The sequence below is a fragment of the Argopecten irradians genome, chromosome 6 (genome assembly GCF_041381155.1).
Source record: "Argopecten irradians isolate NY chromosome 6, Ai_NY, whole genome shotgun sequence".
Taxonomy (NCBI): domain Eukaryota; kingdom Metazoa; phylum Mollusca; class Bivalvia; order Pectinida; family Pectinidae; genus Argopecten; species Argopecten irradians.
The window spans coordinates 28,960,977-28,978,842 of record NC_091139.1 but is presented as its reverse complement, the minus strand read 5'-3'; the positions used below and the strand labels follow the sequence as shown (position 1 = coordinate 28,978,842).

The following is a 17,866-nucleotide window of genomic DNA, read 5'->3' as shown; positions in this document are numbered from 1 at the left end:
TTGTATCGTTTGAAATGTAGGTGTTTCTCTCAAGGACGTTTAGAGTCAGTGGGGATACCAAACGACAGTATATTGGCTATTTGAAAATAAGGTGTTTATTCTTTAGACTCTTAGCAAATCACATATTCTAGTTGGTAAAATATGAAAGGTGATTGGTATTAAAGTCCGAAGGCTTTATCGTTTAAGATAATCAGACAGTTTGGACAGTTTGTGTGAAATATCATAAAATTCATTGACATACAACAGTTGTTTGTAATATAACAAAAGAGGAAAATTATAGGACATAATGATGCATCAAACTGAATGACGAGTGTTGCTTTATTGTTCAAAATTTTTCATGCCTCAAACTTAGTGAGGAACAAGACGAGGTGGCCGAGTGGTTAAGGCGATGGACTGCTAATCCATTGGGGTCTCCCCGCGTGGGTTCGAATCCCATCCTCGTCGGTTCATTGTTTTAGCTAAATCTTTGATGAGAGAAGTAAGTTTTCATTTCATTTAATTTTGATTGATTCATTTAGGATATGCTATACAGACGTATTATTGAATATCAAATGTTATTTTATGGAATCATATCACAGACCGTTTATCAATTCTACATTACACATTTTACTATTGTTTGAAGCTGACCTTCTTTAATTATCCAGATTGTTTGCGAACATTCGGTTAAAACGAACTGCAAATGGTATTTGACTAAAAGCTTTCAGGAAGCGCGTCATTTATACCCGTTGATTCCAACACTGGTAACAATAATGCAGATAGCATTAAGCAAAATATAGCTGTAACTTCCTTTTCAATGATGACAGATATACCCTATCTGATAACCATGTGAATGAAAACAATATTTCCACCTAACACGAATGATTTTCACTTGCATTGTCAGCTTTAATTGAAAGGTAATTTCATGTAATATTAAAAGATTGCATCATGTCATAAAATTTTATATTAATTTTCAGTAACATGCATATTTATATAGTCATAAGACGTGGTGTCTAAGTGGTTAAGGCGATGGACTGCTAATTCCTTGGGGTCTCCCCGCATGGGTTCGAATCCCATCATTGTCCTACATTTTGCTTTTCTGGTAATGTTGCCTTTAAAACATAATATGGGAGATAACTCTAGCTGACTAGGGAGAACATTATACTACTTTATACTAGATTTCCTGATACTTTGTCAAGTATTTGTGGGAGAATTTGTTCAGTGTTTGAATATCATTATTTAAGCTTACTATGCCACAGTCACAAATTTTCATATTGTAATAATATTTTCTGCAATTGTTTTCATTAATTCTTTCTATAAAGTTGTTCAGACACCGTTATAGACCTTTATTACAAGAACTGCAAATCAGTGCACTTTATTCTGAACAATTAGTATTTTCTAAATGTAGCTTCAGAGGGGATTGATAGATATCGTAAAAAATGCATTCAATATTATGTTTCAATGTTAAACCATCTGGATTGAGTTTGGTGTAGAAAAGCCATTGATTTAATTTGCTATGGTGAAACTATTTAAAATTAAGTGTTTGTAAGACAATGCGGAATTAAAGTTGAGGTGTTAACAATATTATATGACCAACATCTTTGAAAGCGTTTTTGAGATGGTTAATTCAAGAAAAGCAACTCAAAATCAGAGCGATGGTTTGTCATTTTACATGCTAAGCAATACTCAAATTCCTTCAAGGATTTCAGATTGCTTTTGTCGATTGCATAAGGTGATACATTTAGTTGCATTTGAAACAAATTGAATGAACTGTAGTTCATGTTAAAATTGCTTGTAATTAGGCCTACAACCCCTCCCTACCCTCCAAAAATGTACACACGCCCCTCTCTTCCTTTACTGACGACTTGAATAACACTACCAATGTTAACGCTTCAGAAGAACGAGAATGTGACGTTCTTTAATTTGTAGAAATCTTTACGAGATATTCGCACATGTTAACAATAACAGTATATATTTAGTTGGAATTTTTGAGGCGCATTGTTAAGTGATATATTTTTTACGATGAATACCATGTTGTAAGACTGGCGTCTTCAAAATAGGTCTTTTATACTAGTGTACCAGCATCCTTTATTTCATCTAGTAGACACAAATCACAAGTGATGATTAGTGTCAACAAATATGAGGTGGTATTAAAAATAATTCTGTTGTATCGTTTGAAATGTAGGTGTTTCTCTCAAGGACGTTTAGAGTCAGTGGGGATACCAAACGACAGTATATTGGCTATTTGAAAATAAGGTGTTTATTCTTTAGACTCTTAGCAAATCACATATTCTTGTTGGTAAAATATGAAAGGTGATTTGTATTAAAGTCCGAAGGCTTTATCGTTTAAGATAATCAGACAGTTTGGACAGTTTGTGTGAAATATCATAAAATTGATTGACATACAACAGTTGTTTGTAATATAACAAAAGAGGAAAATTATAGGACATAATGATGCATCAAACTGAATGACGAGTGTTGCTTTATTGTTCAAAATTTTTCATGCCTCAAACTTAGTGAGGAACAAGACGAGGTGGCCGAGTGGTTAAGGCGATGGACTGCTAATCCATTGGGGTCTCCCCGCGTGGGTTCGAATCCCATCCTCGTCGGTTCATTGTTTTAGCTAAATCTTTGATGAGAGAAGTAAGTTTTCATTTCATTTAATTTTGATTGATTCATTTAGGATATGCTATACAGACGTATTATTGAATATCAAATGTTATTTTATGGAATCATATCACAGACCGTTTATCAATTCTACATTACACATTTTACTATTGTTTGAAGCTGACCTTCTTTAATTATCCAGATTGTTTGCGAACATTCGGTTAAAACGAACTGCAAATGGTATTTGACTAAAAACTCAGAAAGCGCGTCATTTATACCCGTTGATTCCAATAATGGTAACAATAATGCAGATAGCATTAAGCAAAATATAGCTGTAACTTCCTTTTCAATGATGACAGATATACCCTATCTGATAACCATGTGAATGAAAACAATATTTCCACCTAACACGAATGATTTTCACTTGCATTGTCAGCTTTAATTGAAAGGTAATTTCATGTAATATTAAAAGATTGCATCATGTCATAAAATTTTATATTAATTTTCAGTAACATGCATATTTATATAGTCATAAGACGTGGTGTCTAAGTGGTTAAGGCGATGGACTGCTAATTCCTTGGGGTCTCCCCGCATGGGTTCGAATCCCATCATTGTCCTACATTTTGCTTTTCTGGTAATGTTGCCTTTAAAACATAATATGGGAGATAGTTCTAGCTGACTAGGGAGAACATTATACTACTTTATACTAGATTTCCTGATACTTTGTCAAGTATTTGTGGGAGAATTTGTTCAGTGTTTGAATATCATTATTTAAGCTTACTATGCCACAGTCACAAATTTTCATATTGTAATAATATTTTCTGCAATTGTTTTCATTAATTCTTTCTATAAAGTTGTTCAGACACCGTTAAAGACCTTTATTACAAGAACTGCAAATCAGTGCACTTTATTCTGAACAATTAGTATTTTCTAAATGTAGCTTCAGAGGGGATTGATAGATATCGTAAAAAATGCATTCAATATTATGTTTCAATGTTAAACCATCTGGATTGAGTTTGGTGTAAAAAAGCCATTGATTTAATTTGCTATGGTGAAACTATTTAAAATTAAGTGTTTGTAAGACAATGCGGAATTAAAGTTGAGGTGTTAACAATATTATTATGACCAACATCTTTGAAAGCGTTTTTGAGATGGTTAATTAAAGAAAAGCAACTCAAAATCAGAGCGATGGTTTGTCATTTTACATGCTAAGCAATACTCAAATTTCTTCAAGGATTTAAGATTGCTTTTGTCGATTGCATAAGGTGATACATTTAGTTGCATTTGAAACAAATTGAATGAACTGTAGTTCATGTTAAAATTGCCTGTAATTAGGCCTACAACCCCTCCCTACCCTCCAAAAATGTACACACGCCCCTCTCTTCCTTTACTGACGACTTGAATAACACTACCAATGTTAACGCTTCAGAAGAACGAGAATGTGACGTTCTTTAATTTGTAGAAATCTTTACGTGATATTCGCACATGTTAACAATAACAGTATATATTTAGTTGGAATTTTTTGAGGCGCATTGTTAAGTGATATATTTTTTACGATGAATACCATGTTGTAAGACTGGCGTCTTCAAAATAGGTCTTTTATACTAGTGTACCAGAATCCTTTATTTCATCTAGTAGACACAAATCACAAGTGATGATTAGTGTCAACAAATATGAGGTGGTATTAAAAATAATTCTGTTGTATCGTTTGAAATGTAGGTGTTTCTCTCAAGGACGTTTAGAGTCAGTGGGGATACCAAACGACAGTATATTGGCTATTTGAAAATAAGGTGTTTATTCTTTAGACTCTTAGCAAATCACATATTCTAGTTGGTAAAATATGAAAGGTGATTGGTATTAAAGTCCGAAGGCTTTATCGTTTAAGATAATCAGACAGTTTGGACAGTTTGTGTGAAATATCATAAAATTCATTGACATACAACAGTTGTTTGTAATATAACAAAAGAGGAAAATTATAGGACATAATGATGCATCAAACTGAATGACGAGTGTTGCTTTATTGTTCAAAATTTTTCATGCCTCAAACTTAGTGAGGAACAAGACGAGGTGGCCGAGTGGTTAAGGCGATGGACTGCTAATCCATTGGGGTCTCCCCGCGTGGGTTCGAATCCCATCCTCGTCGGTTCATTGTTTTAGCTAAATCTTTGATGAGAGAAGTAAGTTTTCATTTCATTTAATTTTGATTGATTTATTTAGGATATGCTATACAGACGTATTATTGAATATCAAATGTTATTTTATGGAATCATATCACAGACCGTTTATCAATTCTACATTACACATTTTACTATTGTTTGAAGCTGACCTTCTTTAATTATCCAGATTGTTTGCGAACATTCGGTTAAAACGAACTGCAAATGGTATTTGACTAAAAGCTTTCAGGCAGCGCGTCATTTATACCCGTTGATTCCAATACTGGTAACAATAATGCAGATAGCATTAAGCAAAATATAGCTGTAACTTCCTTTTCAATGATGACAGATATACCCTATCTGATAACCATGTGAATGAAAACAATATTTCCACCTAACACGAATGATTTTCACTTGCATTGTCAGCTTTAATTGAAAGGTAATTTCATGTAATATTAAAAGATTGCATCATGTCATAAAATTTTATATTAATTTTCAGTAACATGCATATTTATATAGTCATAAGACGTGGTGTCTAAGTGGTTAAGGCGATGGACTGCTAATTCCTTGGGGTCTCCCCGCATGGGTTCGAATCCCATCATTGTCCTACATTTTGCTTTTCTGGTAATGTTGCCTTTAAAACATAATATGGGAGATAACTCTAGCTGACTAGGGAGAACATTATACTACTTTATACTAGATTTCCTGATACTTTGTCAAGTATTTGTGGGAGAATTTGTTCAGTGTTTGAATATCATTATTTAAGCTTACTATGCCACAGTCACAAATTTTCATATTGTAATAATATTTTCTGCAATTGTTTTCATTAATTCTTTCTATAAAGTTGTTCAGACACCGTTATAGACCTTTATTACAAGAACTGCAAATCAGTGCACTTTATTCTGAACAATTAGTATTTTCTAAATGTAGCTTCAGAGGGGATTGATAGATATCGTAAAAAATGCATTCAATATTATGTTTCAATGTTAAACCATCTGGATTGAGTTTGATGTAGAAAAGCCATTGATTTAATTTGCTATGGTGAAACTATTTAAAATTAAGTGTTTGTAAGACAATGCGGAATTAAAGTTGAGGTGTTAACAATATTATTATGACCAACATCTTTGAAAGCGTTTTTGAGATGGTTAATTAAAGAAAAGCAACTCAAAATCAGAGCGATGGTTTGTCATTTTACATGCTAAGCAATACTCAAATTTCTTCAAGGATTTAAGATTGCTTTTGTCGATTGCATAAGGTGATACATTTAGTTGCATTTGAAACAAATTGAATGAACTGTAGTTCATGTTAAAATTGCCTGTAATTAGGCCTACAACCCCTCCCTACCCTCCAAAAATGTACACACGCCCCTCTCTTCCTTTACTGACGACTTGAATAACACTACCAATGTTAACGCTTCAGAAGAACGAGAATGTGACGTTCTTTAATTTGTAGAAATCTTTACGTGATATTCGCACATGTTAACAATAACAGTATATATTTAGTTGGAATTTTTTGAGGCGCATTGTTAAGTGATATATTTTTTACGATGAATACCATGTTGTAAGACTGGCGTCTTCAAAATAGGTCTTTTATACTAGTGTACCAGCATCCTTTATTTCATCTAGTAGACACAAATCACAAGTGATGATTAGTGTCAACAAATATGAGGTGGTATCAAAAATAATTCTGTTGTATCGTTTGAAATGTAGGTGTTTCTCTCAAGGACGTTTAGAGTCAGTGGGGATACCAAACGACATTATATTGGCTATTTGAAAATAAGGTGTTTATTCTTTAGACTCTAAGCAAATCACATATTCTTGTTGGTAAAATATGAAAGGTGATTGGTATTAAAGTCCGAAGGCTTTATCGTTTAAGATAATCAGACAGTTTGAACAGTTTGTGTGAAATATCATAAAATTCATTGACATACAACAGTTGTTTGTAATATAACAAAAGAGGAAAATTATAGGACATAATGATGCATCAAACTGAATGACGAGTGTTGCTTTATTGTTCAAAATTTTTCATGCCTCAAACTTAGTGAGGAACAAGACGAGGTGGCCGAGTGGTTAAGGCGATGGACTGCTAATCCATTGGGGTCTCCCCGCGTGGGTTCGAATCCCATCCTCATCGGTTCATTGTTTTAGCTAAATCTTTGATGAGAGAAGTAAGTTTTCATTTCATTTAATTTTGATTGATTCATTTAGGATATGCCATACAGACGTATTATTTAATATCAAATGTTATTTCATGGAATCATATCACAGACCGTTTATCAATTCTACATTACACATTTTACTATTGTTTGAAGCTGACCTTCTTTAATTATCCAGATTGTTTGCGAACATTCGGTTAAAACGAACTGCAAATGGTATTTGACTAAAAACTCAGGAAGCGCGTCATTTATACCCGTTGATTCCAATACTGCTAACAATAATGCAGATAGCATTAAACAAAATATAGCTGTAACTTCCTTTTCAATGATGACAGATATATCTTATCTGATAACCATGTGAATGAAAACAATATTTCCACCTAACACTAATGATTTCACTTGCATTGCCAGCTTTAACTGAAGGGTAATTTCGTGTAATATTAAAAGATTGCATCATGCCATAAAATTTTATATAAATTTTCAGTAACATGCATATTTATGTAGTCATAAGACGTGGTGTCTAAGTGGTTAAGGCGATGGACTGCTAATTCCTTAGGGTCTCCCCGCGTGGGTTCGAATCCCATCATCGTCCTACATTTTGCTTTTCTGGTAATCTTGCCTTGAAAACATAATATGGGAGATAACTCTAGCTGACTAGGGAGAACATTATACTACTTTATACTAGATTGCCTGATACTTTGTCAAGTATTTGTGGAAGAAATTGTGCAGTGTTTGAATATAACTATTTAATCTTAATATGCCACAGTCACAAATTTTCATTTTATAATATTATTTTCTGCAATTGTTTTCATTAATTCTTTCTGTACTTTTGTTCAGGCACCGTTATAGACCTTTATTACAAGAACTGCAAATCAGTGCACTTTATTTTGACCAATTAGTATTTTCTAAATGTAGCATCAGAGGGGATTTATAGATATTGTAAAAAATGCATTCAATATTATGTTTCAATGTTAAACAATCTGGATTGAGTTTGGTGTAGAAAAGCCATTGATTTAATTTGCTATGGTGAAACTATTAAAAATTAAGCGTATGTAAGACAATGCGGAATTAAAGTTGAGGTGTTAACGATACTATATGAGCAACATCTTTGAAAACGTTTTTGAGATGGTTAATTCAAGAAAAGCAACTCAAAATCAGAGCGATGGTTTGTCATTTTACATGCTAAGCAATACTCAAATTCCTTCAAGGATTTAAGATTGCTTTTGTCGATTGCATTAGGTGATACATTTAGTTGCATTTGAAACAAATTGAATGAACTGTAGTTCATGTTGACATTGTTTGTAAGTAGACCTACAACCCCTCCCTACCCTCCAAAAATGTACAAACGCCCCTCCCTTCCTTTGCTGAAGACTTGAATAACACTACCAATGCTAACGCTTCAGAAGAACGAGAATGTGACGTTCTTTAATTTGTAGAAATCTTTACGTGATATTCGCACATGTTAACAATAACAGTATATATTTAGTTGGAATTTTTTGAGGCGCATTGTTAAGTGATATATTTTTTACGATGAATACCATGTTGTAAGACTGGCGTCTTCAAAATAGGTCTTTTATACTAGTGTTCCAGCATCCTTTATTTCATCTACTAGACACAAATCACAACTGATAATTAGTTTCAACAAATAAGAGGTAATATTAAAAATAAATCTGTTGAATCGTTTGAACTGTATGTGTTTCTCTCAAGGACGTTTAGAGTCAGTGGAGATACCAAATGACATTATATTTGCTATTTGAAAATAAGGTGTTTATACTTTAGACTCTTAGCAAATCACATATTCTTGTTGGTAAAATATGAAAGGTGATTGGTATTAAACTCCGAACGCTTTATCGTTTAAGATAATCAGACAGTTTGGACAGTTTGTGTGAAATATCATAAAATTCATTGTATTATTGAATATCAAATGTTATTTTATGGAATCATATCACAGACCGTTTATCAATTCTACATTACACATTTTACTATTGTTTGAAGCTGAGCTTCTTTAATTATCCAGATTAATTGTGAACATTCGGTTAAAACGAACTGCAAAATGGTATTTAACTAAAATCTTTCAGGAAGCGCGTCATTTATACCCGTTTAGTTCAATACTGGTAACAAAAATGCAGATATCATTAAACAAAATATAGCTGTAACTTCCTTTTCAATGATGACAGATATACACTATCTGATAACCATTTGAATGAAAGCAATATTTCCACCTAATACGAATAATTTTCACTTGCATTGCCAGCTTTAACTGAAGGGTAATTTCGTGTAATATTAAAAGATTGCATAATGCCATAAAACTTTATATAAATTTTCAGTAACATGCATATTTATTGCTATGCTTGCTAGGCCATAGTCACAATTTTTTATTTTATGATAATACTTGCTGCAATTGTTATCATTAATGCTTTCTATAGTGTTGTTTATACACTGTTATAGACATTTTTGACAATAACTGCAAATCAGTGCACATTATTCTGATAGGAAATGCGGAAATAAAGTTGAGGTATAAGAAGTGTTATATGACCGACATCTTTGAAAACGTTTTTGATATTGTTAGATCAAGAATAGCAACTCAAAATCAGAATGATGTTTTGTTATTTTACTTGCTAAGCAATACTAAAATTCCTTTATGATTTAAGATTGCTTAAGTTGATTTCATTAGGTGATACATTGAGTTGCATTTGAAAAAAGTGAATGAATTGCAGTTCATATAGAAATTGATTGTGATTAGGCATACAGCCCCTCCCCACCTCCCAAAAAATCCCACTTTTCCTTTGCTGACGAAGTAAGCAACACTTATGATGCTAACGCTTCAGAATAAGAATGTGGAGTTCTTTAGATTGTAGAAATCTTTACATGATATTTGCACATTTTAACAACAATAGTATATATTTAGTTGAAGTCATTGATTGCTTCTGTTTTTCTAAGTTTAAAAGTAAGTATGTTTGAATTTCGCGGGTGAGAGAAAGCGCGCGAATTACCTGGTTGCACGGACGGTCAGTGGATCGAGCGGCCGGTTAAATAATGGCGTAGTGGCGGTGGTCGTATGACCGTGGATTATACGGGATATATATTGGTAATATCAGCGAATAAGCGTGAAATACATACAGCTCATGGTAAGTTTCGTTTATTTTCCTGTAGATATATATGTAATCCGGGTATAAGTTTGATGATTTTGTGAATGTTTGAAGGTATAATTAGCATGGTATCTATATATTCTCTACAGTACAAGTGTGCTATATATGTACGGTGAGCAGTGAGTGCAATCGTGTTGTTCGTTTAAGGGTTTACAAAAGGGAAACAGATGGAAAATTGCAAAGACCAATATTCAAAGATATAAACAATTAATATTAGCTAATTATACACCAAATTATTCGTCTAAATGTATAGAATGTAAAAATGTCCATTATAACTCTGTTGTCGTTGGAGTTTAGTCCGTTAAAACTGACCATAATCACAGGCTCAAAATTCTGACTGATCGCCTGTTTATGGTCAGCTACATGTACCTACTGCTCTTGCAAAGCCGGGGATTGTATTACAAATCTGGCGACAGCGATTGTAGGACTTCTGTAGGTTTAATTGGGGTCAAAGAGGTCTTGATAGTTAAAAGAAAACATTTGGCACTCACTGTAATACATGTCACATCCCAACTCATCACATTCATGATGCTATGTCCTTAGTTATGTTCGAGACGTCCTAGAATCAGTGTTTGTGTAGCCATCTTTGAAGACTGAAAGTTAATTTTAACACCCAATCAGACAGCTGTGATCGATTTCCGGTGAAATTCGGCGATTCTAATTGGCTGTTAAAATTAACTTTTGGTCTTCAAAGATGGCTACCGAAACACTGATTCTTGGATATTTCACACCAAACCGGAAGTGCTATATTTAAAAGATATAGTAGTTTCGTATTCATCGTGTTTTTGAACTTTTTGATACTATTCAAATTGCATTTTTGATAATATCTTAGAGAGAGCCAGTGAGTTCTAAACATTGACCTAATTCCGGAGTTCCAACCTCCTGGAAGACCTACTGATAAAGTCACTATCAATAACTCAACAAAGTTGAAAGGGACAGTATTTTGAATCAGCTTGTCCATCTGTCCTTTGATGAACTTTTTTCTGGCTATGAAACATCATTTCAATGACCAGTAAAATAGATATAAAGTTGATATAAGTGAACAGCATCAATTGATAGCGGTGAGTGGGGATAAAATTCATTTTGGAAAAGTGGTTAATTCAACCCCCAAAATTAACAAGAAAATTATTATGATTTTTTAAATTGTTATTGTAATGTTAACATATTGTCCGGATCTTGTAATAGGCATACAAAAAAATAATCCCTTTGGAGTTTCATAACTGTTTTTCTCTAACAATATTGAGGACTTGTAATCCAAAAATAGAAATAGGGGAGAGTGTCGGTATTTCTTAGCGGTTAAGCCTATGCTTCCTCTAGATTTATTGGACTTTTCTTGGAATAGCCAATAGTTCATTAGTTTATTTCGTTCAAAACCAGGCAAAAAGTTTGACACCTTTGTGCTAGATATTACAAATTCAACTTTCAATTGATGATAAATGGAATTCGCTTAGTATGATTTCAATGCATAAACATTTATCGTATGGACAATATTTTATGCTTAATTATGCATATATATATATATATATATATATCTGTCTAATTGACACCAAATACATACAACATAAATTTGTTTTGGTAAATGCACAGTTGATTACTTTTATTCTGAAGTAAAATAAAAAGCCATAACTTTTCATTGATCGTAATGTATAAATCAAGTGACTTTTGTAACTGAAGAAAAATACTTATTTGTCTGCTCCTGTTTTTGATAGATAGTAATTAACATTTGTTGGCATGTGGCACCTTTACAGCAGAGTTTATTTTTAACATGGGATTATATGTCTAATTAATCATCAGTGAATCATATGGTTGTTTGTGTCATCTCTAGTAAAAGAAAGCATTATAATGTATATTGAATTTCTTAATTTCAGATTAATTGATAGCAGTCGACTTCCTTTTGGCCCAGTCCGGAAATAGTGACCACAGACTTCACACACAATTTGCAAAGTCGAGGAAAAAAGGTTTCTTCCTTAGCTTGATGTCGAGGAGGCTACTGAAGAAGTAGAGTTTGATCGCACCATCAGCTACGCAGTGGATATAGAACATCTGCCAGGTAAACGTTGTCGCACATACATGGTTGCCAATCTACATCATCATAAGGTTGCTTGATACTACGTTTCTTATAAAACGATCGCCATTTTGCTCCAACTCACTGGAACCATATTAACCATCTTTAACAGCCATCAGTATTTAAGAGACAAGACTCACAGAAAAAAAAAATGATGAGACTGTGTATTATCTAATATACTTTATACATTTATACCACAATGGTGCACAGAGTGATATTAAGTATAAAATCAGACAATTTATGAATACATCATATAACCCACATGCTCTCCTCATTGAGTGTTAAATGTCTATTGTATGTATTGTATATTCTATATTATCTTGACCATGTGTAAAACGAGCTCCTAAGGTCAACATGCAATCAAGTTTAAATAAAATCTATTACTATTATTATTAGTATGTCTCTTAATTACTGATGGTTATGAGGTAAACTTAACGCTGCGATGGTGCAAACTGACTGCCATTTGTGATATACCACAACCGAATGATTTATGTTGGTTGACACCATTGACATAATGATTTGGATTATCAGCATAACAATACTGTAAATGCACTTATTTCAGTGCAATTAAATTTTCAGTGGTATTTTTCTTCTGCAAACTAACAGATTCTGAGATTCATGTAGTGCTCACGTAATAGTTATTTACATTATGTTGCAGATAAACCAAAAGTTCCATCGAGTCAAGGACCGGTCCATATGAGCCTGTGTGACCGATGTGGTATTTGTCTAAACACGGGAGAGATGGTCACCCATGCGATCACTTGTGCGTCAACTGTACAAAAAATATTCAAAGATGTGTCAGCCTTAAGGGACAGTCCTTCACCAGATTTGCAAAATTTAGAAGAAGAAGAAGAATCTTTTCTGGTACTTGAAATCTCTTTTGAATTGGATGTTGGAAGACAATTAATAATTATTATTATATTCCAGGCAGCAACATAAAAGTTATATATCGAATGCAATGTCCAGATTTCCATATAGCGTCATATACATCTATACTATGCTCTTTAACGTTGGTATGGAAAATAAGGGTATTATATATAAAGAAATATACCTATTCTTCAAAGCCAGAATACTTTGATTTTATCATCCAGAATGGAGGATATGGATTTTGTTTATGATCTTGTTAGGCTCTATTTCCAATTATTATTACGCAATTTAATGTTATTTACAGATCAGGTCACTGTGATCTATGTTTTGAACTTTTACCTCTGTTTTAGTAAAAGCTTGTCAGGGCTCGATGAGCTTCTAACATACTTGGTTATTATGGGTTCACCTTAGAGAAATAGCTTGTTGCATACTTAAAACTAGAGGCGTGTTTAGGGTGGCGAGCGCTCGCTAGCCTTAGCGGGCATTCGGTCCTGAACGGATATGAAAGCAGCCCTGTTTAGGGATTTTATTCTTGTAATAGTGCCAAAACAAATGACCTATATTTTTACCTTTAACCTCAGGGACTGATATCGATCTTGGGCCGGCAGACTACCATATTATCATATTAAGAGAAGAAATGTTCGTTATTGCTATTAAGTGTGCAGATTCCATTTAGACAGTTACATAAATACCACCAAATTGGCACACCTGCTGACTTCTTTAATTTCAACAAATCATCAAATATCTGTTATGAAGAGGAATAGTGCAGAAAAATACATCTAATTCTTCCATTTGACCAATATAGATTAACTAGTTGTGGGCACAAAGATCTCATTATTTGTAATAATAACATATATCTCATCTGCCTTTTTAGTCCCTTAACACTCTCAGATTACATTTCTTTAAAGCTTATTATTCCTTTATGAGTCAACAATTGCATGGACCGAACACGTTCGTATAATATGTTGCTATTTTTTGCACCTTTTATAACAGTGATGGACATATAGTGGGTCAAACTATGTACTGCTTTATAATGTCCAATTTCTTAGAGTTCTTAGAGATTATTATTAATTTTATATCGATAATTTGGCTATATATGTTATGCAGATTGGTCTTATTTTAAGTGGCTGTGTTTTTGTCACTAGAATACTCGTCATGATGCCCATAGTTTCCATGGTTGGGAGAAAGTTGCCAATCTTTCGGCATACTTGGTTGATCAACTGGACACTATAGCAACATCATTAACAATGTCAGAGTCGAACCAGATTGTCAGGATGCACGCTGGTTTGCATCAGATCGACAAAAGTCCAACCAAGTATGCCAGGAAGTCAAAGAAGAAAGTCCTACCAGGTCCTTGGAGAGCATCAAGGAAACGTAGTGGTTCTTCTCCTGGTGTACACGCATCTGAGAGGTAAACGTACTGTTAGATTATTAATTAATTCACCAGGTCCAAAGGACCAAGGTGAGGTTTTGCAATATATGAACGACTCTGAAAATAATTATTTGAATTACACTCGCAAAGTGTTACAGGACATTTACATAGCTATTCATCCACCCCATTACTCTTGTAAAATTTCTTCAGAATACATCAAATGGTCTTTATTAATGGGTTAATTCACAGTAAGAGAATAGGAATAATAATGACTACATTACGGTTAGCACAAGTATGTACCCAGTGAATCTGATAATAAGATATGGAGTAAATCCAAGAGGTCCCACTTATTTTTATCTTTTTTTCTGTTTTAAGGGTAGGGGGATGGGCTTTACTACAAAACTTACTTTTAGTATTCAAACATATTGAATTTACTCTTAGACAGGGTAATCCTTTTGGCTGGTTATAGGACAGTCTATGTGCAGACAAATTATGTCAAAACTCTAATTTTTTGTTCAATTTATATGAAACTTCACAGCAATGTTTGGGACTAAGCGTAAAATTACATGAATCCTTATTTCTTTATTAAGACTTTGATTGCCATTGTAACCAGGTCACCAGATGTTGTACATTTTCTTAATGGCCAATTAAACAATCTTATTCAAATTTTATCATTTTTCTAACATTGTATCTAAAATTTGACACGTCACATGTATCATGAAAACATAATGGAGAAACATATGGTTGACATGTTCTCGAAAATAATCATTGGCTTACAGTCCTATTTAAAATTGGTATTAATTATTATATTTCATTCAGGTTATACAAGACACATGGGCGTGCAAAACAGAGCCCAGATACCAACAGGATATCAGAATGTACCTGCATTCGTCTGTGGAGGATGTACCAGTATGTGCGGAATAGACCCAACTATGCCGCTGGAAAAACTCTCTAGGTATCACATGCCATTGTCAAACATTACAGTTTGATAAACAGCTGCTGGAGGATTGCCATGCTATCCAAGACAACACCAATCATGTGCTGGTCACATTGTTTAACACAACTGCCAATGCATGGTAAATATCAGAGTCAATATCATGAAATTATTATGATATGTGTATATGCTACTGTAGTTAGTGTCTTTTTTGAACTCACCTGGTCTGAAGGGCCGATGAGCTTATGCCATGGCGTTGCATCCATCCGTTGTCCCGTCTTAGGGGAAGGGGATCAGATTATGCATGAATGGTGAAGCTGACCCCCTGGGTTCAGAGGGGCAGGGTCCAAATTGGGAAAAATAGTAAATAATAAAAATAATTTTCCTATCATTTAGATGAAACGATTTTCGTGGATAAAGGTGAATATATTTATTCATTTGTTCCTTACAGCCAGATAAATGGGCACAAATATAGCAAATTCTCCTGTTGTAAGAATGGAGTTTTAGTTTGAATTTGATATGAAGCAACATTTTGTGGAGAACAGCTTTTGTATAAAAATAATATGTAAATATTAAGTCTATAGAATGCTTGGATAAAATTAGTTACCTTTTGGTTTAAACTATGGCCCTGGGCCTCTAGGGGGGCCAGAGGGGTGGGACTCAAAAAGGAAAACATTGGCAAATTTTCTCTAATCCTTCTTTTGCTGTAGGAATGCAAGGATTTCATTCAATTCTTTTCTACAGCATTACTATTCTTGTGTTTTGGAAAACCAAATTTAAATACTTAAATATGTTGAATAGCATTATTGAATCTGAAAAGCAGGTGAGCTATGTTGTGTTATTGTTTTGACTTTAAGAAAGTTCAATATGGCTGCTCTGGGGTTTTAAATGAGACAGTTTTGTAACTGGCTGATTCATAGTTGCTTATTTGATACACAGGCAATATTTCTTCACTTGAAATTCAAATGAAGAAATATTGCCTGTGTAGGACTCTCTTTCAGCACAGCACATTCTAATACCAAAGTGAGCCAGTCAGTCATTTATCAAAATAATCTGAACACTTAATGTAATATTAATTGTCAAGCATATCCAAATATGAGGTCAACTATAAAAATCACTTACTGAAAAAATGTATATGGCCAATGTGATAGCTTTGCAGACAGACAAGGAATATTTATTCTTCAGCAATTCTCTCCTAATGTTTAGTAAATTAGTGTGAAGAATTTAGGTCAACGGTACTTTAATCAAGCATGCCATTACATCGCAATTACATGATTATTTTCTTTATATTACTTAGGATGCAAAAGAGGCAAAAAAGAGCCGACAGAGATGATGCTCTTCTCAAGGGGACAGATTTACAAGCTCTGTCGGTTTCTAAAAGGCAGATACCAGTTACATCAAAACCAACCACTCAAAGACAGCCAGGTCGTACTATTCTTATATTTAATGAGCCAGGCAATAGGGAAGGCCAGTTAAGTAAAAGGCAAAGAAAGAGGATAACAGCCACAGCCATACGACCGGCAATGATGCCAGCTGCAGCCATACGACCGGCAATGATGCCAGCTGCAGCCATACCACCGGCAATGTTGCCAGCTGCAGCCCAACCACAAATTTCTCAATGGCCACCAATTATATGGCAGCTCTCATCCCAACAAACTCCGCCAGTTGTCTCCTCCAATTTCACAAGACAATTACAGTAGAGGCAGACAGCAATATAAGTCCAGGAGAGGATTGAAAGAGGAGAGCCTCCTGTCAAAAGACATAAAACATTGTATAGATACATTTTCAAAGCCTGTGGAAAAGAAAAAAATCACAAACTGGCCAAACACATACCAAGGGCAAGTGGTATTGTCCATCCATAGGTGTCAGTGTTGGGGAATGGCAAGAGCAATTAAAAAGGTGATGTGCTTCTATGCGTCTTGCATTTTGCTAATTGATAATGTTTGTGCAACAAACACTTATTTTATTAATTGTGTATAACAATTTCAACTTCTTAAGGATCTGCTCTGGTTAGTTTTCAGTCTCGTTGGAAGTCTTGTTTTAACATTAATAAAAGGTTCACATTATATCATGTTTGTTCTATTTGATACATTTTGTGCCTACGTTTTGTTCCAGGTTCTAGTTTTGTTTGTTCTTGGATGGTTTCTATAGTTTTTGGTAATTTTTTTGACATATTCTAATCACCTATCAGTGACTATGAAAAAAACAGTTACCAGTTGTTACTATAGACAAAAAGATAATTGCATAATTTAGCTCTTACATCTGCCATAGGTGATTTCTATTGTTCTCAAACAAGGATGAAAATTTTATCAAAGGTCAATGTTCTTACATCATGTTTTAAAGGTGAAGCTAAAATCCTTTTTTTTCAATTGACATCTTATATTTTATTTCTTTGAATCTTTTAGGTCTGTTCTATTTTTTATATTAAATTGTTTCTTTTATAATTTCTTAGCGAATATTTATGATATGAATCATTATCATTTTGCAAGTCATATTTTCTTGTAAATGACACATTCATGACAAAACAAAAAAAAGTGAAGTGAAATAATCTCTTATAAGTCACAAGTGGCACCATGTACAATTGATTT

At 33.8% G+C, this 17,866-nt stretch overlaps 4 non-coding genes across 4 annotated transcripts; all 4 read left to right on the top strand.

Moving 5' to 3' along the window:
* The first annotated feature begins 362 nt into the window (after positions 1 to 362).
* Trnas-gcu (transfer RNA serine (anticodon GCU)) lies at positions 363 to 444 on the top strand. Its single transcript has one exon. It is a non-coding gene; the product is annotated as a tRNA-Ser (tRNA).
* A 2,059-nt stretch (positions 445 to 2,503) lies between these two features.
* On the top strand, positions 2,504 to 2,585 carry Trnas-gcu (transfer RNA serine (anticodon GCU)). The gene has a single exon. It is a non-coding gene; the product is annotated as a tRNA-Ser (tRNA).
* A 2,059-nt stretch (positions 2,586 to 4,644) lies between these two features.
* Positions 4,645 to 4,726, top strand: Trnas-gcu (transfer RNA serine (anticodon GCU)). The gene has a single exon. It is a non-coding gene; the product is annotated as a tRNA-Ser (tRNA).
* A 2,061-nt stretch (positions 4,727 to 6,787) lies between these two features.
* Positions 6,788 to 6,869, top strand: Trnas-gcu (transfer RNA serine (anticodon GCU)). Its single transcript has one exon. It is a non-coding gene; the product is annotated as a tRNA-Ser (tRNA).
* The last annotated feature ends 10,997 nt before the right edge of the window (positions 6,870 to 17,866 follow it).